Source organism: Chrysemys picta, chromosome 5 (assembly GCF_011386835.1).
Source record: "Chrysemys picta bellii isolate R12L10 chromosome 5, ASM1138683v2, whole genome shotgun sequence".
Classification (NCBI taxonomy): Eukaryota; Metazoa; Chordata; order Testudines; family Emydidae; genus Chrysemys; species Chrysemys picta.
In genome coordinates, this window is record NC_088795.1 from 34861047 (window position 1) to 34878375 (window position 17329).

Here is a 17329-nt window from a genome sequence, read left to right on the forward strand (position 1 = left end):
ACCATTAAATCCAGAACCACTGAAACCAGTAAAACTCCAGCAGTGAAGACAATACATGGAAATAGCCAAACCCATCTCGATCCACTTCATCTTATTTGTGGAAAGTCTGGAAACCACCTAAGAGTGAGAACTACCTCAAGTGGAAGTTGTCTCTATTCACTGGGCTGCTAACCAAGTAGAACAGCCCAGCTGGTCAGGAATTCAAGGATATAATGATGATGGGTATGGGGGAAAAAACTCATTTAGCTTCCATTACAGCCACCTCATTGGAATGTAAAATCTCAGTTCTGCAGTCTATCAGACTTGGAATGAATTTCCTGCCCCTACTACTCAATTTCCCTCACACTGATCCTGCCAGTACTTAATTCACCCAGATAGCCCTTATTCACTCTTACACAGCCCCTACACATCTGAGCAGGAATTTGCAGAACCAGGCCCCCAAACCTTAATTTTAGCTCCACTGCTGTTCTAAGATGCCCTTACCAGAAAATAGATTTTGGGGCAGAAATCAAGGAAGGTTAGGATGGAATATTAATCAAATAAATAAGAAAACATTCCCATTTGCTCAAGGATCCTTTAGAAATAGCAATATAAAGAATATAGCTTATTGAAGTACTAAATAAAAAACACCATGTTAGTGTATCCAAAAAGGATTGTATAACCCACATTTTACCAGCCTGGTGCACAAAACCATTAGTAAATGTTAGAATATGGAAAATACAAAAGGGGGATTAAGAAACAAGGTTACAGATTGTGAGGGTGCAAGTGATTACAAGGATATAGTGGAACAGTCTGCTACTATCGTGGAAGCAGTAACTGGTACTAAAATGCTCTTGAGGCACAACAAATTGCTATTTCTTCAAAAGTAGCGCTGTTCAATTTGATTCCACTTGCCCAGAGCTATCTCAGTTCCACACAGAAGATCAGTACAATGGGCCAAAAACTAATTACCGGTAATTTATTTTTAAATGAGCATCTCATAATATTAGACTTAATGAAGTCACCGATAGCTAGGAGATAATACAGCCGTGTAAAGTTCAAAACCAACTTTGTGAATGGCTGAGTGCTGATGTGGTTTTTAAGCAGAACTCCCACTGCCATCAAGAGCAATTCATGTTCCTATAATAAATCTACAGAAGTATCTCAAGCTACAGCACACTATACAGCTAATAGTATATGATGTAGGTATACTTTATTTTATCACATTATATAGTTCCAGGAAAATTTTTTTTACTCTGACTGTCCATCAGTGGCTTTTTATGTAACTTTAAGTTGGTTTTCTCATGATTCACCTCATAAATATAAGGTTTAGTTAATTAACAAGTTATGGGTAATTATGCACCAGGCAGCCTTTTTAAAAATAAATGTAAACAGTGGTAAAATTTAGTAGAAGCCTCCAATTCCACATTTTTCTGACCTCATATTCATAAGTAAAGTCATCCTATTGTACATTTGTTGCAGTCATTGCTCTGTTTAATATCCAAACCATGTCTGAATTTGTGGTTTGGATCATTTGAAAATTTCCAGACAGGAGTTCTGTAACAGTTTGATGTCCTTATTTTAGTAAATGAGAAATTCAGTTAACTCATTTGAAAACCATAGAGACATCCAATTGGTGTGGTTTATTATATTTGTTAAGGTGGCAGCCAGCAAAATGATATGGTGTTACTGTTTCCATAAGCAACAAAGGTGTTGAAAAGCTTAACAGTTATGGTCAGTTGTAGAACAAAAGAAAAAAAAAACCAAGAGTTTCTCAAGTCTTTATTTTTCTTGGCAAACATTGGTGCCTTGTAAATCATTTGGGAGCTGTAGATGTGATTATATTGACTGGCACCTTTTTAAACCTCCGGTATTGTGGCTGTTGCATAAATATCTCTATGTGGCAGGTGAAGAAAATGACTAATAAAAAGGCAGGCTTGTCTTAAATTAATGGGAAATTGCCACACACATACAGTAAATGTTAGAAACTTGTGCAGTAGAACATGTTTTTTCCTAATAGAATGGGAGACATGGAAAAATAGGCTCTTTTCAATGGAAATAATGCATCTTATGGGACATAACCACTTAACAGGCCTTTTTGATAAAAGCAGTTCAAGTCAAGAGTACCTGTTGTATTCAAACCTACATGCAGGAAACTGTCTTCTACCAGTTTCTTCAAACAATTACAGCTTTTGTAAGAGCATCAGTGAATCTGTGCCACTGCTTTCATGTCATGACCAGATGTTATTCCTGCAGATAAATTCAGTTATATTAATGCCTCTTGAGTTTATGGAAGACATTCTCTTTCATCCTTTCACTGTTGTTCTTTTACTGTTTTTGTAAGGGCTACAAATGAACATGTTGGTTCTGTAGCATACGGGGGGAAGGGGGAAGGAAGGGAGGGAAGAAAAAGGCCCCTGCTAAGATGCCACTTTCCAGAACATGCCCCACGTTACAAAGCTTTCAAAATTTATACATAAATTGCTCTTTGCTGTGTATCCAGCACAGCCTGTAATCACTCATTGAGCTGTGAGAGCACTGACAACCATGTTCCACTCAGCACTGAATGGGCCTGTCACACTGGTATGCCTTTGGCACACAATGCAAGTCTTTTCAGTGCCATGCCTTCTTACTATCACTAATAATTTCCTTCTGCAAATAAATACCAGTCCACTTACTACAGTTTTCTCTTTCTCGGTCTAGTTTAGTTTAGGGGTGACCTGACTTAATGGGTAATATAATATAATACCCTATGCGGACACCTGAAAAATTAACCAACCAACCAAAAACTACACAACCATACTAGCTGCTTGTATCTCTCTTCCTTGTTAGATAAATGGAAATTGCTTGTTGATTCAGTTCAACAGCAATAAAGATATAAAGACAAAGATATTCACAGAGACAGAGGAATAGCAGACTTGGACTATGGCCTACTGGAATCAGTAGTCTTCATGGGCCATACTTTCATATCTATTGTAAATTATGCAAGATGGTAGCTATGCACCACATTTTAAGATTCCAAAGGTAAAATTTTAGGCATCCATCCAGTCCAAGGTATTTCTAATGCATCATAATCATATCATGGAGATGTCATGTCACCATAAATAGACTAAGATGTACAAAAGTTACCCATGTGTATACTGGTGCTATTTTACTCTCATGGACAATTAAACTCTAGCACCAAGTCATGTAGTTTATCTGGCACGTGTTAATTACATAGTGACAACTTTTAAAAGCTAAAAAGCCTGATTTTTCCACTCTTTTCCACTTAGAGGTTGATGCAGTTTCACAGAGGTAATTTTGCTTGTATGGGCCAACATGATTGTACAACGTGCCATACAGAAGAGCTCAGAGAATAATTGTAATCAATAACTTTTCTGCTTGCAGAATATCCTGGAGCAGATTCCAGTTTCCTAATGGGTCTTCCTTTACAATTATTATTTTCATAACTGGAGCTTGGCACAAGCAGTTTTCTGTGATTATTCCCTATTTTCTTTTTGAAATTCATGAATCTTAAGGCCAGAAGGGACCATCAGCTCATCTAGCGTGAATGTCTGTACAACACAGCTCATTGAATTTCACCCATTTACTCCTGTATTGAGCCCAATCATGTGCGTTTGGCTAAAGCATATCTTCCAAAAAAGTGTCCAGCTTGATTTAAAGACATCTAGACATTGGGAATCTACCATTTTCCTTGGTGGTTTGTTCCAGTGGTTAAAATTTTGTATCTTATTTCTTATCTGTATTTGTCTGTGTTGACTAACTGTGATTGGTCAGAAAAAAAATCACATGGTATATTATTTGTTCCCCAGCTGAATGAAGACAAAAACACTTTTGATGTGATTCATCAAAAATTGCACACATGCAAATGCAATTTTGAAAATCACTTTGTTAGCACTTCAGAGAGTTTACTCCATCTACTGCAAAATGTATTTAGCTGTTTTCATGTTTTTTCATCTCCTCAGAAGGCTAGAAAATTGTTTTTTGATGAAAATGAATCAGTGAGTTTTTATGTTGTGTATAAAGGTACAGGGCAGAGAAAGGAAGAGGAAGCTATTTAACAACATATGTATGCCGCTTATCTTCTAGAATAAATTCACAAAGGTACCGTGCAATTCTGTAATCTTCCCCAGTCTTGTCTTTCATTATACCTACTGTCTGCTCCTTGGTCTCTCCTGAGCAGCCACAGACAAGAGAACTAGACTTCGTTCTTGACCTGCAGTATCCCAGCAATCCAGGCCAAGGCCTCTCGTGAGCAGAGGCTGCCAAGTGTATTAGGTTGTGCCAAGATTAAAAACCAAACAACCCTAAACACATTCACTTCTGTGCTGAATTTGAATATATTTATTTTTAGACCCTGGTTTGTGTTTCAGTCCATCTAGCTCTCAATAGAAAGTTCAACAAAGCCCTTCTTTTAGGTATCTATCAATCTTATATGAAGCTGGTGGTTCATTTAAAATGAATCAGAACTATACCTACAGAACACTGTCCTTTATATTTATGTTCGAATGCAGAGATGGACTTTTCTCTCCAGTATTTTAGAAATGCTAGATTCATATTCAGAACCTCCTCCCAAAAAATAGTAATGGGGTTATGGTACAGACCTGGACAGGGCCGACACAACCCATTAGGCGACCTAGGCGGTCACCTAGGGCGCTACAATTTGGGGGGCGGCGACCGCGGCGGTATTTCGGTGGTGGGACCTTCCGCTGCCTCTGTGGGGGGCGGCATTTTGAGGCTGGACCTTCCGCCGCCTAGGGCGACAGAAAAGCTGGCAGTTCTCCTGGACCTGGAAGTTAGGCAAAACAGATTCTTGTCTCAGCGATAGCAGAGTTTTTGTGATTTCAGACCAGCCAGTTAACCTATGTCTTAGTTTACACCTTTATAACAGGGGGATAACACCTGCCTAACTCACAGGACTGTTATGACACTTGAATGTTTGTAAAGTGCTTTGGGTGGATGGCAGGTAAAACAGATATGCTGAGATCCATGTCCCTACTCATATTGAATAGCACCAAACTGCTCAAGTGGTCCTATTAAAGAACATGAGTTCACTCACAAAATGTCTAAGGATATCAGAATCTGGCCTTGTGAATTATGAATCCATTGTGACACAGCTGTTAAGTTTGTGTTTTGTTTTGCACTTAAAGTAGGCGTACAACCTCTGTGGTTTGTAAAAACCCAGTATACCTGTCCCAAATTTGCAACATATAAACTGAGTAAAGTTTGATTTTTCTGACATATTTCAACAAAACCAGTTCATTAGTTTGAGTTCTAATCAAACTTAAAAACTACAGACAATAGAAAGTAACAATGTGTACACAGTGATTTTGGTGGGGTCTCTGGGGTTATGTAATTACTATTTTAATTAACAAAGGAACAAATGGCATTATTGGTTTTAACTGAATTTTATGTGCTGCAGTTAGCCAAGAGAGAAAATGTTTGCTGTCAACGACTTCTATTCTCCAACACAGTATGTGGAAGAATTTTTACCTGGTTTAGGAGAGGGATACTAAACTACCTTTTGGCATATACCCCAATATCCCTGTATCCAAAGTTTTCTTTTAAAATATGAGGTGTAGGGAATGGATTTGGCTAGTCAAATGGCATTAGTGTTGTGTCAAAGAGAATACTGCAACTGCTGCATGCAAGCCACTTCAATTTCTAAGGCCTGGTCTACACTAGGAGGTTATGTCGAATTTAGCAGCATTAAATCGAATTAACCCTGCACCCGTCCACACAACAAAGCTATTTAGTTCGACATAGTGGTCTCTTTAAATCAATTTCTGTACTCCTCCCCGACGAGGGGAGTAGTGCTAAATTCGACATGGCCATGTCGAATTAGGGTAGGTGTGGATGGAATTCGACGCTAATAGCTCCAGGAGCTATCCCACAGTGCACCACTCTGTTGACGCTCTGGACAGCAGTCCGAGCTCGGATGCTCTGACCAGCCACACAGGAAAAGCCCCAGGAAAATTTGAATTCCTTTTCCTGTCTGGGCAGTTTGAATCTCATTTCCTGTTTGGACATCGTGGTGAGCTCAGCAGCACTGGCAACGATGCAGAGCTCTCCAGCAGAGGTGACCATGCAATTGCAGAATAGAAAGAGGGCCCCAGCATGGACTGATTGGGAAGTCTTGGATCTGATCGCTGTGTGGGGCGATGAGTCTGTGCTTTCGGAGCTGCGATCGAAAAAACGGAATGCGAAGATCTACGAGAAGATCTCCAAAGCCATGACGGAGAGAGGATACAGCCGGGATGCAACGCAGTGCCACGTGAAAATCAAGGACCTGAGACAAGGCTACCAGAAGACCAAATCGGCAAACGGACGCTCCGGATCCCAGCCCCAGACATGCCGTTTCTACGAGGCACTGCATTCCATTCTAGGTGCGGCCGCCACCACTACCCCGCCAGTGACTGTGGACTCTGACGATGGGATATTGTCGACGGCCGCTTCCTCTGAGATATTAGCGGACGGGGAAGATGAGGAAGGAGATGAGGAGGACGAGGCAGTCGACAGCGCATAAAACGCTGATTTCCCTGACAGCCAGGATCTCTTCATCACCCTCACGGAGATCCCTTACCAACCCTCCCAAGGCATTAACCCTGACCCTTAATCAGGGGAAGGATCAGTCGGTAAATGTTTTAAACATGTAAACATTTATTTTGATCAGAACAGGAATGGAATATTAACAATGGGTTTTTCATGATTACTTTGCCCTAGGCGCTCTGCTTTTTAGTCCTTGCCAGTGCAGCTACTGGAAAATTGTGTTAATATGTCCGGGGATAGAGCAGTAATCCTCCTGGGACATCTCCACGAAGCTCTCCTGGAGGTAATTTGAAAGCCTTTGCATTAGGTTCCTGGGGAGAGCGGCCTTATTGCGTCCTCCATGGTAGGAAACTTTTCCGCGCCAGGCTAGCAGCAAGTACTCCGGGATCAGTGCCTCGCACAGCATGGCCGCATACGGCCCCGGGTTTTGCTGGCATTCACGCAGCATGCGGTCTTTCTCTGTGTCCGAGATCCTCATCAGAGTGATATCACTCATGGTGACCTGCTTTAAATTAGGGGAATGTTAGTATTGGGACTGATTGCCTGTTCCTTTCCATAACTGTAACCGGTGGTTTACAGCCACGCGGCGGAGGCGGGACAGGGGCAGCATACAGGGATCTTTCCCGGGGACAGCCGCGAGGGGGGTGGGACAGGGGCAGAGTTCATGCTGGCCGAATTGCCGGCCGCAGCAGGAACTGGCCAACGCTAGGGGCACTGCTTTGAACGTGAAAGGAGGGCACTGCTATAAATTAAGCTTTCAGCATCCAAAAGTCTACGGCTTACCATGTCTGCCTGCTAGCCGAATTCCGCTGTCCTGCCCTGCTTGTGTGATCTGTACTCCAAGACCCCAGGCACTGAATGCGAAGGCTGAAAATTCGACCTTGTCCTGAGTGCGCATGTGATAGGTGCTGTGCATGGTCTTGTTCACAGAGAAAGACTATGTTCATTGTTCACAAAAATGTATCTTTGTGAGGAATTCACTCCCTTTTTCCCATCCCACAGCTGCGAGTGTCTCCCGACCTACCCCGGCATCCCCCTCCCAGAGGCTGGCGCAGATTAGGCGCTGAAAGAGAAGGACACGGGACGAGATGTTCTCCGAACTTATGGGCTGCTCCCGAGCCGAGGCGGCACAGCAGACCCAGTGGAGGGAGAACATGTCGCAATACCAGCGATCACACAGCAAACGGGAGAAAAGGTGGCGGCAGGAAGACCAGCAGGCGACTCAAACACTCCTTGGACTAATGAGGGAGCAAACGGACACGCTCCGGTGCCTTGTAGATGTTCTGCAGGACCAGAGGCAGGAGGACAGAGCCCCGCTGCAGTCTATCTCTAACCGCCCTCCCCCGCCACAAAGTCCCATCCCCCCCTCGCCCAAAGTCCCAAGAAGGAGGGGCGGCAGGGGCCGTGAAAACAGTCACTCCACCCCTGCAGACTGCTCAAGTACCAAACGGCTCTCATTCCCAAAGTTTTGATAAGTCCTTTCCTTCACTCCAAAAGCACCTCACCCAAGCCCCCGTCCCAGTGTCATCCCCTAACTGTGTAGTTGTTAATAAAAAATACGTTTCTGTTCATTACTGTTTCCGTCATGTTCTTATAGAGGAGAGTGTGTTTGAAGGGGAAAAGGGGGTTGGTAATTGGAGAGGACAGTCACCTTTACCAGGGTACAGACATGGGGGCAGGTTCAGCAGCAGGTCACGCAAACATTGCAGTCACTAGGCACCCTGGTCAGTCTGGGAGGTGGTTTTCATGTTCTGGGGGGGGAGGGGGGACTATGTGAGTTTGTGGTGGGGGAGGGCGGTTACAGAGCTTATGCAGTGGTCCTTAGCCTGGATGACAGAGCCATGCAGCAGGGGATCTGTAACCATCCTCCCCCGCCACAAAGTCACATAGCCCCCACACACAGAGTTCCGAAAAGGAGGGGTGGCAGGCTCCATTGAAACAACCAGTCCACCACTGCGGACCGCTCTAGGAGCAGGAACCTGTCATTCCTCGAGTTTAGAAGCGTCCTTTCCATCACTACACCCGCTCCCCACCACAGTCTGCGTCCCAGTTTCAACCCTTTACCACGAAACCCTTAATAAAGAAAACAGTGTTAATGAACAAAGTTCAGGCAACGGGGTGAAGGGGGTATGTAACTGGAGAGGATAGTCAACATTAAGTGGGTAAAGAAACGGGAGCAGGTTCAGCTTCTCTTTAAACAAACTTAATAGTCACAGGTTACCCTGCTCACTGAGGAACCTAGCTTTCAAAGCCTCCCGGATGCATAGCTCATCCCGCTGGGCTCTTCTAATCGCCCGGCTGTCTGGCTGGGCGTAATCAGCAGCCAGGCTATTCGCCTCAACCTCCCACCGCGCCATAAACGTCTCCCCCTTGCTCTCACAGAGATTGTGGAGCACACAGCAAGCTGCAATAACAATGGGGATATTGGTTTCGCTGAGATCACAGCAAGTCAGTAAGCTTCTCCATCTCCCCTTGAGACGTCCAAAAGCACACTCCACTACCATTCTGCACTTGCTCAGTCGGTAGTTGAAGAGTTCTTTTTCACTGTCCAGGGCGCCTGTATAGGGCTTCATGAGCCAGGGCATTAGCGGGTAGGCTGGGTCCCCGAGGATCACTATAGGCATCTCCACATCCCCAACAGTTATTTTGTGGTCCGGGAAGTAAATACCTTCCTGTAGCCGTCTAAACAGACCAGAGTTCCTAAAAACACGAGCGTCATGAACCTTGCCGGGCCATCCAATGTTGATGTTGGTAAAACGTCCTCTATGGTCCACCAGTGCTTGCAGCACCATTGAAAGTAGCCCTTTCTGTTAATGTACTGGCTGGCCTGGTGCTCCAGTCCCAAGATAGGGGTGTGAGTTCCATCTATAGTCCCACCGCAGTTTGGGAATCCCATTGCGGCGAAGCCATCTATGATGACCTGCACGTTTCCCAGGGTCACTACCTTGAGAGCAGTAGCTCAACGATTGCATTGGCTACTTGCATCACAGCAACGCTCACGGTAGATTTGCCCACGCCAAAGTGGTTCGCGACTGACCGGTAGCTGTCTGGCGTTGCAAGCTTCCAGAGGGTTATGGCCACTCGCTTCTGGACAGTCAGGGCTGCTCGCATCCGGGTGTCCTTGCGCTTCAGGGCAGGGGACAGCAACTCACAAAGTTCCAGGAAAGTTCCCTTACGCATGCGAAAGTTTCGCAGCCACTGTTATTCATCCCAGACCTGCAGCACTATGCGGTCCCACCAGTCCGTGCTTGTTTCCCGGGCCCAGAATCGCCATTCCACAGCATCAACATGACCCATTGCCACCATGATGTCCACGGCGCGGGGTCCCGTGCTTTGCGAGAGGTCTGTGCCACTCTCAGACTTAATGTCCTGACCGTGCTGCCGTAGCCTCCTCGTCCAATTTCTCAGCATCTGCCTCTGAAAAGGGTGGATGATAAGGTGCGAGGTGTTGACAACGGCCATAACTGCAGCGATGGTCGCAGCGGGCTCCATGCTCGCAGTGCTGTGGCGTCTGCACTGTCACTCACCAGAAAAGTGCGCAAACTGATTGCCCGCCGGCGCTTTCAGGGAAGGAGGGCGGGAGTGACGGTTGAATGACAACAGTTACCCAAAACCACCCTCAACACATTTTTTTCCCCAGCAGGCATTGGGGGCTCGACCCAGAATTCCAATGGGCAGCGGGGACTGCGGGAACTGTGGGATAGCTGCCCACAGTGCACCGCTTCCAATGTCGACGCTTGCCCCGTTAGTGTGGACTCACAAAGTCAAATTACTGTTCTTAGTGTGGATACACACGTTCGACTTTGTAATATCGGTTCCACTAATTCAATTTAAGTAAAATCGAACTACTCTCGTAGTGTAGACGTACCCTAAGAGTGAAAAAGGATTTGCTGCCTCTGCTTAATGCAAAACACTTTTTGACTACTGAGAAGGCTTGGGGTATTCTTATACTCATTTTAAATAAAATATACAACAATGAAAAATTTGTGAGGAATAATCTGAACTATTGTTTGGCAAGTTCACTGGCACAAAGCTATCACAAAAACACAACCAAAATGTTACTGAGGACTGCAATGGCATGTCACCGTGGGCTCAAAGGCCACATGTAGATGACATGTGCATATAACAAACACAGACACTTTAAACGGAAAGTGATGTCATGGTGCCCTGTTGTAACCCTAATATTATTTGATTTTACATCTCTTCAAGATTACACGTCTACAGCACAAAAAATACCATCCCTCCATATTAGCCACCTCAGTTTGCTCTCACACTGGTAAGGAGGGAAGACAGGTAAGTTCTTTTTGCTTTTCTTTTTAAAAATGTGATTGGGAATGCTTGTGGAAGAGAGGGCTTGATAGCCCCCCCCCTCCCTCAGTCCTGACCTGAATACCTGCACAGGTGATTCCATTACTTTTGAGCTGTTCCAGTACAAAAACAGCAGACTGTAAGCTCTTCAGGGCAGAGACGACATCTACCTACATATCTGTGCAACAGCTAGCACAACAAAACCCTGATACTGAATGGGGCTTCTCGGTATGAGTGCAATACAACACAAAATAATTGGCTTCTCTCTGTAGAGTGTCTTTCATACAAACTGTATCCAAAGGCAATTTATAGAGTTAATAATACATTAGAGCAGTGTTTCCCAAACTTGGGACGCCGTTTGTGTGGACAAAGCCCCTGGTGAGCCGGGCCGGTTTGTTTAACAGCCACATCCGCAAGTCCGGCCGATCGCGGCTCCCACTGGCTGTGGTTCGCTGCTCCAGGCCAATAGGAGCCGTTAGAAGCGGCAGCCAATACGTCCCTCGGCCCACGTCACTTCCAGCAGCCCCCATTGGCCTGCAGCAGTGAACCAGGGCCACTGGGAGCCACGATCAGCCGAACCTCCGGACCCGGCAGGTAAACAAACTGGCCCGGCCCACCAGGGGCTTTCCCTACATAAGCGGCATCCCAAGTTTGGGAAACACTGCATTAGAGAAGGAGAGAAATTCAAAGCTATAGACAAAGCAAGAAAGGTATGTTCACATGTTAAAGGGTAGAATGTGGCTAGCCTTACATGAGTTTGCCAGGGGAGTAGAGGGCACCAGTTAGTAAGTCCTCTCCCCCTCCTGGCAATGGCCATGCACAAGGATTAGTTCCAGTTCACCAGGTTCCTTGAGTGCAAGGACCGTAAAACTAACAACTACAAAGGGTATGGGAGGAATGAGAATGGGGCCATGGTCACACATACCCCTGCACTGACTAGTTGAGCTGGGCAATCACTGGAGGAAGTTCAAGCTGCTCTCTTCCAATAGGTGCAGCAAGCAGCTCTTCTGGCCCAACCACTCCCCAGCTATACCCAGAGTGCCAGCTTAGCAGCTGGATGAGGGGACATGAGGAAGCTACTTTCATCTCCTTGATTTTCTTTCTGGTTTTATGCTAGACATATCCTAGCAGAATTTAAAGTAGTCCAGGGGCACTTTAGGCTTGTATATTTCACTAGCACAATTCTTCCTCAGCTAACAAAATAAGCAAACAATTTTGGAGGATTTGACAATATGTCAGTTGACTAAGGGCTGACCGCTGAAACCACTCTTCAAGATGCTGAACTGTGCAAGGTAATGCATACTATACAAGCAGATTGGACAGACCCAGTCCTTAAGAGAACTTTGTATACATTCTTCACTGTGAGCTCAGAACAAATTTTGTAAATGTGGGACTGGACATATCTTGTGTAGAGGAAGCCAGGTGATCATCCCAGCAGCGTTGTGACAAATAGTCCTAGATGTGGCTCATGAAGTATATTTGGGAGTTATGAAGATGAAGGAACTTCTGCCTAGTTATGCTTGGCGGCCAGTGTTACACTCAGACATTCAGCATCACGTGAATGCATGCTAAGACTGCACAATGCATAGAACTACTGCTTTTCTGGCCCTTTTGAAACCAATAGTCATAGACAGACCATGGCAAATAATTGCAGAGGATGTTACTGGCCCCTCAACTGCACTGCATGGCTACACACTATTGCCTATTATAGATTATTATTCACATTACCCCTTTGCATTTCTAATTTCACAAGAAACCTCCCTCAAAGGAGCTCATTTCTTGCCGATTCACTTTAATTGCAATGTTTGGCCTACTAGAGAGCCTTGTTTCAGGTAATGGGACACCTTTTGTATCAAGAGTTTGAAGGCTTTCTGATGAGTATTGTTACAGTACATTATCAATCTACTGTGTACCATGTCTAAGGAAATAGGATAGTGAAGAGATTGCATGGAGAAGAAGCAGCGTGTAGCTCGCATACTGGAGGAATGCCAAGATACACCCTTCCCTATTACACTGAGTTGTGGTTTACATGATATTCGGAGTACATCTCATGAAAGTACTGGAGAAGCCCCTGTCTATTGGCTGTTTAGCTGACCTATAAGCACCAAGTTGTCTATGCTGACAGAAAAGGTTCATCCGATCCCTTTGCCATCCTCGAAGCTGACTGATGTGACTAGGAAATATAGGACTTTAAATAAGTGTAGCTATGCAAGTCTCCATGTGTTTTGTCCTGGACAAGCAGTGTACGTCAGGTGAGAGTCTGGAAGCATTTTTGATACTCGTGGTGTGATCTTGCAGGCTGCAGGAAACAGAACTTGGCGAGTGCATTTGCCACTTGGAGAGTGTTGTTAGCTAGCAAGATATACTGCCTACTGAAAAAGGGAGAGGTAGAGAAGAGGATGCTCTTTCTGCATATGATGATGTCATGTGGCCAATGGGGGAAGTTGTGTCAGAGGAACAGCATCCACCCCCAGAGCAGAATCAGAGGTATAACATATGGCCCCAGGATCACCTGGTACCTCTGGCAAAATAACTCTGAACTTTTGGGGAAAAGAGAAGGAAATTGTGATGGCTGGGGTGCTCGTGTGCACACACAAACTTCCTGCTCCTTGTTCCTGTTTGTTTCCTGGTTCCTGCTCCCTGAACTCAGTGTTCAAGTTCCTGTGTGTGTGCATACACAGAGTTGGATATGTGCAATTACCCAGGGCCTGCTGTTACATACCGGCAGTTTGGACAGTTATGTTTTGTTCCAACTGTTGTGGACATAACTGGTTCATAGTTATTACATATTTTGATTGGCCACCTACCTGCATGTCTTGCTTCAATTTCCTTGTGTTTTGGGATTGCTGTTCTGGGGTGCATCAGAGTGTAACACCTATCCCGTGGGGGAAAAACCCCGTAAATCAAACACTCACATCTCTATTAAGTTTCCTACTTTGTGTGTGTGTAATAATGTTTGTTTCTGATTACTTTTTATCGCATCTTTCTTTAGGACTTTTACAGATACTAGATATGACAGTCTATGATATCACTTTTTCTCTTCCATGCCAGTGCCTGTCGGATTAGTTAGCAGCCAGTTTTTATTTATATATTTTAAAGGTGGGCATTAATTACCACCTACCTGGGGTCCTGAAAAGCCTTTGCCAACCAATAATGAATTAAAATTCACTACCCCCCATTAGGTGGAAATTAATGCCATTATACAGATGGGGAAAGTGTGGCAGAAAGAAGAAAATGTCTTGCTAAAGGTCACACACAGTCTGTGGCAGAGCAAAGCCAAGCTCTCCTAGCTTCTCGTGGCATGCCGTAGTTTCCATATATTTTGATATCTATTATTGGTATTATGGTGTGAGAACTCACACCCACTAGCAGTTGTGCGTGAATTTGCTCCAACACATTTTACCCAGTGGTGGTAAAAAGAGATAATACATTGTTTCAAAAGTACTTACATGATTTATGTCCTCAGTCCCCTTTTCAAAAGAGACTTAAGCAAGGTATACATTTGCCAGTATAATAATTTTGCTTACGGGTGTGATATTGTTTGTAAAATATTTATACTGACAGAAGCCCCAATGGAAGTTCAATTATACCAACATACAGGTACTTTTTCTGGTTTAGCTTATTTTATTTCGGGAACTGGTATAAGCTTCACCATCAAAAGCATTTTTTTTTAGCATTATAAGTTGTAGCTGCACTAGGGGTATGTCTACGCTTTGAGCTGGGGGTGTCATTGCCAACACAAGGGGATCCAGTGGATATAGTGAATTTAGATTTTCAGAAAGCCTTTGACAAGGTCCCTCACCAAAGGCTCTTAAGCAAAGTAAGCAGTCATGGGATAAGAGGGAAGGTCCTCTCATGAATTGATAATTGGTTAAAAGATAGGAAACAAAGGGTAGGAATAAATGGTCGGTTTTTAGATTGGAGAGAGGTAAATAGTGGTGTCTCCCAAGGCTCTATACTGGACCGAGTCCTATTTAACATTCATAAATGATCTGGAAAAAGGGATGAACAGTGAGGTGGCAAAATCTGCAGATGATACAAAACTACACAAGATAGTTAAGTCCCAGGCAGACTGCGAAGAGCTACAAAAGGATCTCTCAAAACTGGGTGACTTGACAACAAAATGGCAAATGAAATTCAATGTTGATAAAGTAATGCAAAGTAATGCACGTTGGAAAACATAATTCCAGCTATACATACAAAATGATGGGGTCTAAATTAGCTGTTATCACTCAAGAAAGATCTTGGAGTCATTGTGGATACTTCTCTGAAAATATCCACTCAATGTGCATCAAAAAAGTGAACAGAATGTTGGGAATCATTAAGAAAGGGATAGATAATAAGACAGAAACTATCATATTGCCTCTATATAAATCCATGGCTTGCCCACATCTTGAATGCTGCATGCAGATGTGGTCACCCCATCTCAAAAAAGATATATTGGAATTGGAAAAGGCTCAGAAAAGGGCAACAAAAATTATTAGGGGTACGGAACGGCTGACGTATGAGGAGAGATTAATAAGACTGGGACTTTTCAGCTTGGAAAAGAGACGACTAACGGGGGATATGATAGAGGTCTATAAAATCATGTCTGGTGTGGAGAAAGTAAATAAGGAAGTGTTATTTACTCCTTCTCATAACACAAGAACTGCCACCAAATTAAATTAATAGGCAGCAGGTTTAAAAGAAACAAGAGGAAATATTTTTTCACACAACACACAGTCAACCTGTGGAACTCCTTGCCAGAGGATGTTGTGAAGGCCAAGACCATAACAGGGTTCAAAAAAGAACTAGATAAGTTCATGGAGGTTAGGTCCATCAATGGCTATTAGCTAGGAGGGGCAGTGATGGTGTCCCTAGCCTTTGTTAGCCAGAAGCTGGGAATTGGCGACAGCGAATGGATGACTTGATGATTACCTGTTCTGTTAATTACCTCTGGGGCACCTGGCATTGGCCTCTGTCGGAAGATGGATCTTTGGTCTGACCCAGTATGGCTGTTCTTATGAGACATACCTACGGTAATGCTGATTGAACTAGTGCACTAAAAATAGAGTGAAGGGCAGCAGCATGAGCAGCAAGAGGGGCTAGCTGCCCTGAATACATTCCTAGTTATACCAATAGCGCTAGACCAGCAAATCTTTTTAGAGAAGAGCTGGCATTAGTCTCCTAAATCACTTAGATGCTTTTGAAAATTTTACCCATCATTTAAAAATGTTACACAATCGGGGTAAACCAAAAATTTTGAACAGGTGAACCATGTAAGGCCATGTAATTCTGATTCTGAAATATACATTCTCATTACAGTGCCAAGCTGGCAGTGATAGAGGATATCACAGAAGGATTGTATTACCCACAGGGGAATGGTGCTCCTTGGAAATCACACTCATGCAACTCCTATTACCTGCAGGCCAACTGGTAGGAGTATGCTGGTTACATCTCTATTCAAGAAAAGGCTCATCTTCCTCCCAGGTCAGCCTCAGAGAACCTGTGAGGGACTAAACCCATGGGGGAACTTTCTCTGGTACATAAGAACATGTTTTCATGCCCCCAGTGAAAAAGAAAGCCCTGTCTATAATGGGCTTTTTTGCTCAGAGTAAATTCACTGCACCAGTGCAACTTACTAATGCTAGCTCCCACTTGCACTGATGCCATGTGTCTACATTAGGGATCTGCAGCAGTATGCCTACATCAGGGGTTCTAAAAATGTGGGTCGGGACCCCAAAGTGGGTTACGACCCCATTTTAATGGGGTCGCCAAGGCTGGTGTTGGCCCATGGTCACAGCAAGTCTGAAGTCCAAGCCTGAGCCCCACTGCCCAGGGCTAAGGTTACATGTCCCCCACTCGGGGCAGAAGCCCTTGGGCTTCAGCTTTGCCCCCCTTCCTCCCCCCCCACCCTGCCCCATGCAGGGTGGTGGTGCTCGGGCAGGCTTGGTCTTCGGTCCCCCCTCCAGCGGTCGTGTTGTAATTTTTGTTGTCAGAAGGGGGTCATGATGCAATGAAGTTTGAGAACCGCTGGCTTACGTCAATGTAGTTACTCCGGTGCAAGTTTACCTAGGCCTGGTCCCCACTAAGCCCCCACTTCGGACTAAGGTACGCAAATTCAGCTACGTTAATAACGTAGCTGAATTCGAAGTACCTTAGTCCGAACTTACCGCGGGTCCAGACGCGGCAGGAAGGCTCCCCCGTCGATGCCGCGTACTCCTCTCGCCGAGCTGGAGTACCGGCGTCGACGGCGAGCACTTCCGGGATCGATCCCAGAACATCGATTGCCTGCCGCTGGACCCTCCGGTAAGTGAAGACGTACCCCTAGTCTAGACAAGCCTTTAGAAGGCAACCAATGCATATAAATAAGAGCAGGACTTATTAAAAACAAAGCGTACAGCTTCATCTTTGTTTTACAGTAACTAATAAATCATTGTTATGTATAATGCCAAATCATATTCTCGCATACTCCTCCCATTAACTTTTCTATGAGTCATTTAATTTCTCAGTT

The 17329-nt window shown here is 44.5% G+C and overlaps 1 protein-coding gene across 4 annotated transcripts in view; it reads right to left on the reverse strand.

Moving 5' to 3' along the window:
* Positions 1-17329, reverse strand: part of ELOVL6 (ELOVL fatty acid elongase 6) — a 141097-nt gene that overhangs the window by 61407 nt on the left and 62361 nt on the right. Inside the window, exon 2 of one of the 4 annotated variants that reach the window (XM_065596214.1) lies at positions 4584-4768. The exons of the other annotated variants lie outside the window; for them this stretch is intronic. The gene's annotated coding sequence lies outside the window, so the exon portion shown is untranslated. The remainder of the gene's footprint in view (positions 1-4583; positions 4769-17329) is intronic. 4 annotated transcript variants of the gene reach the window in all.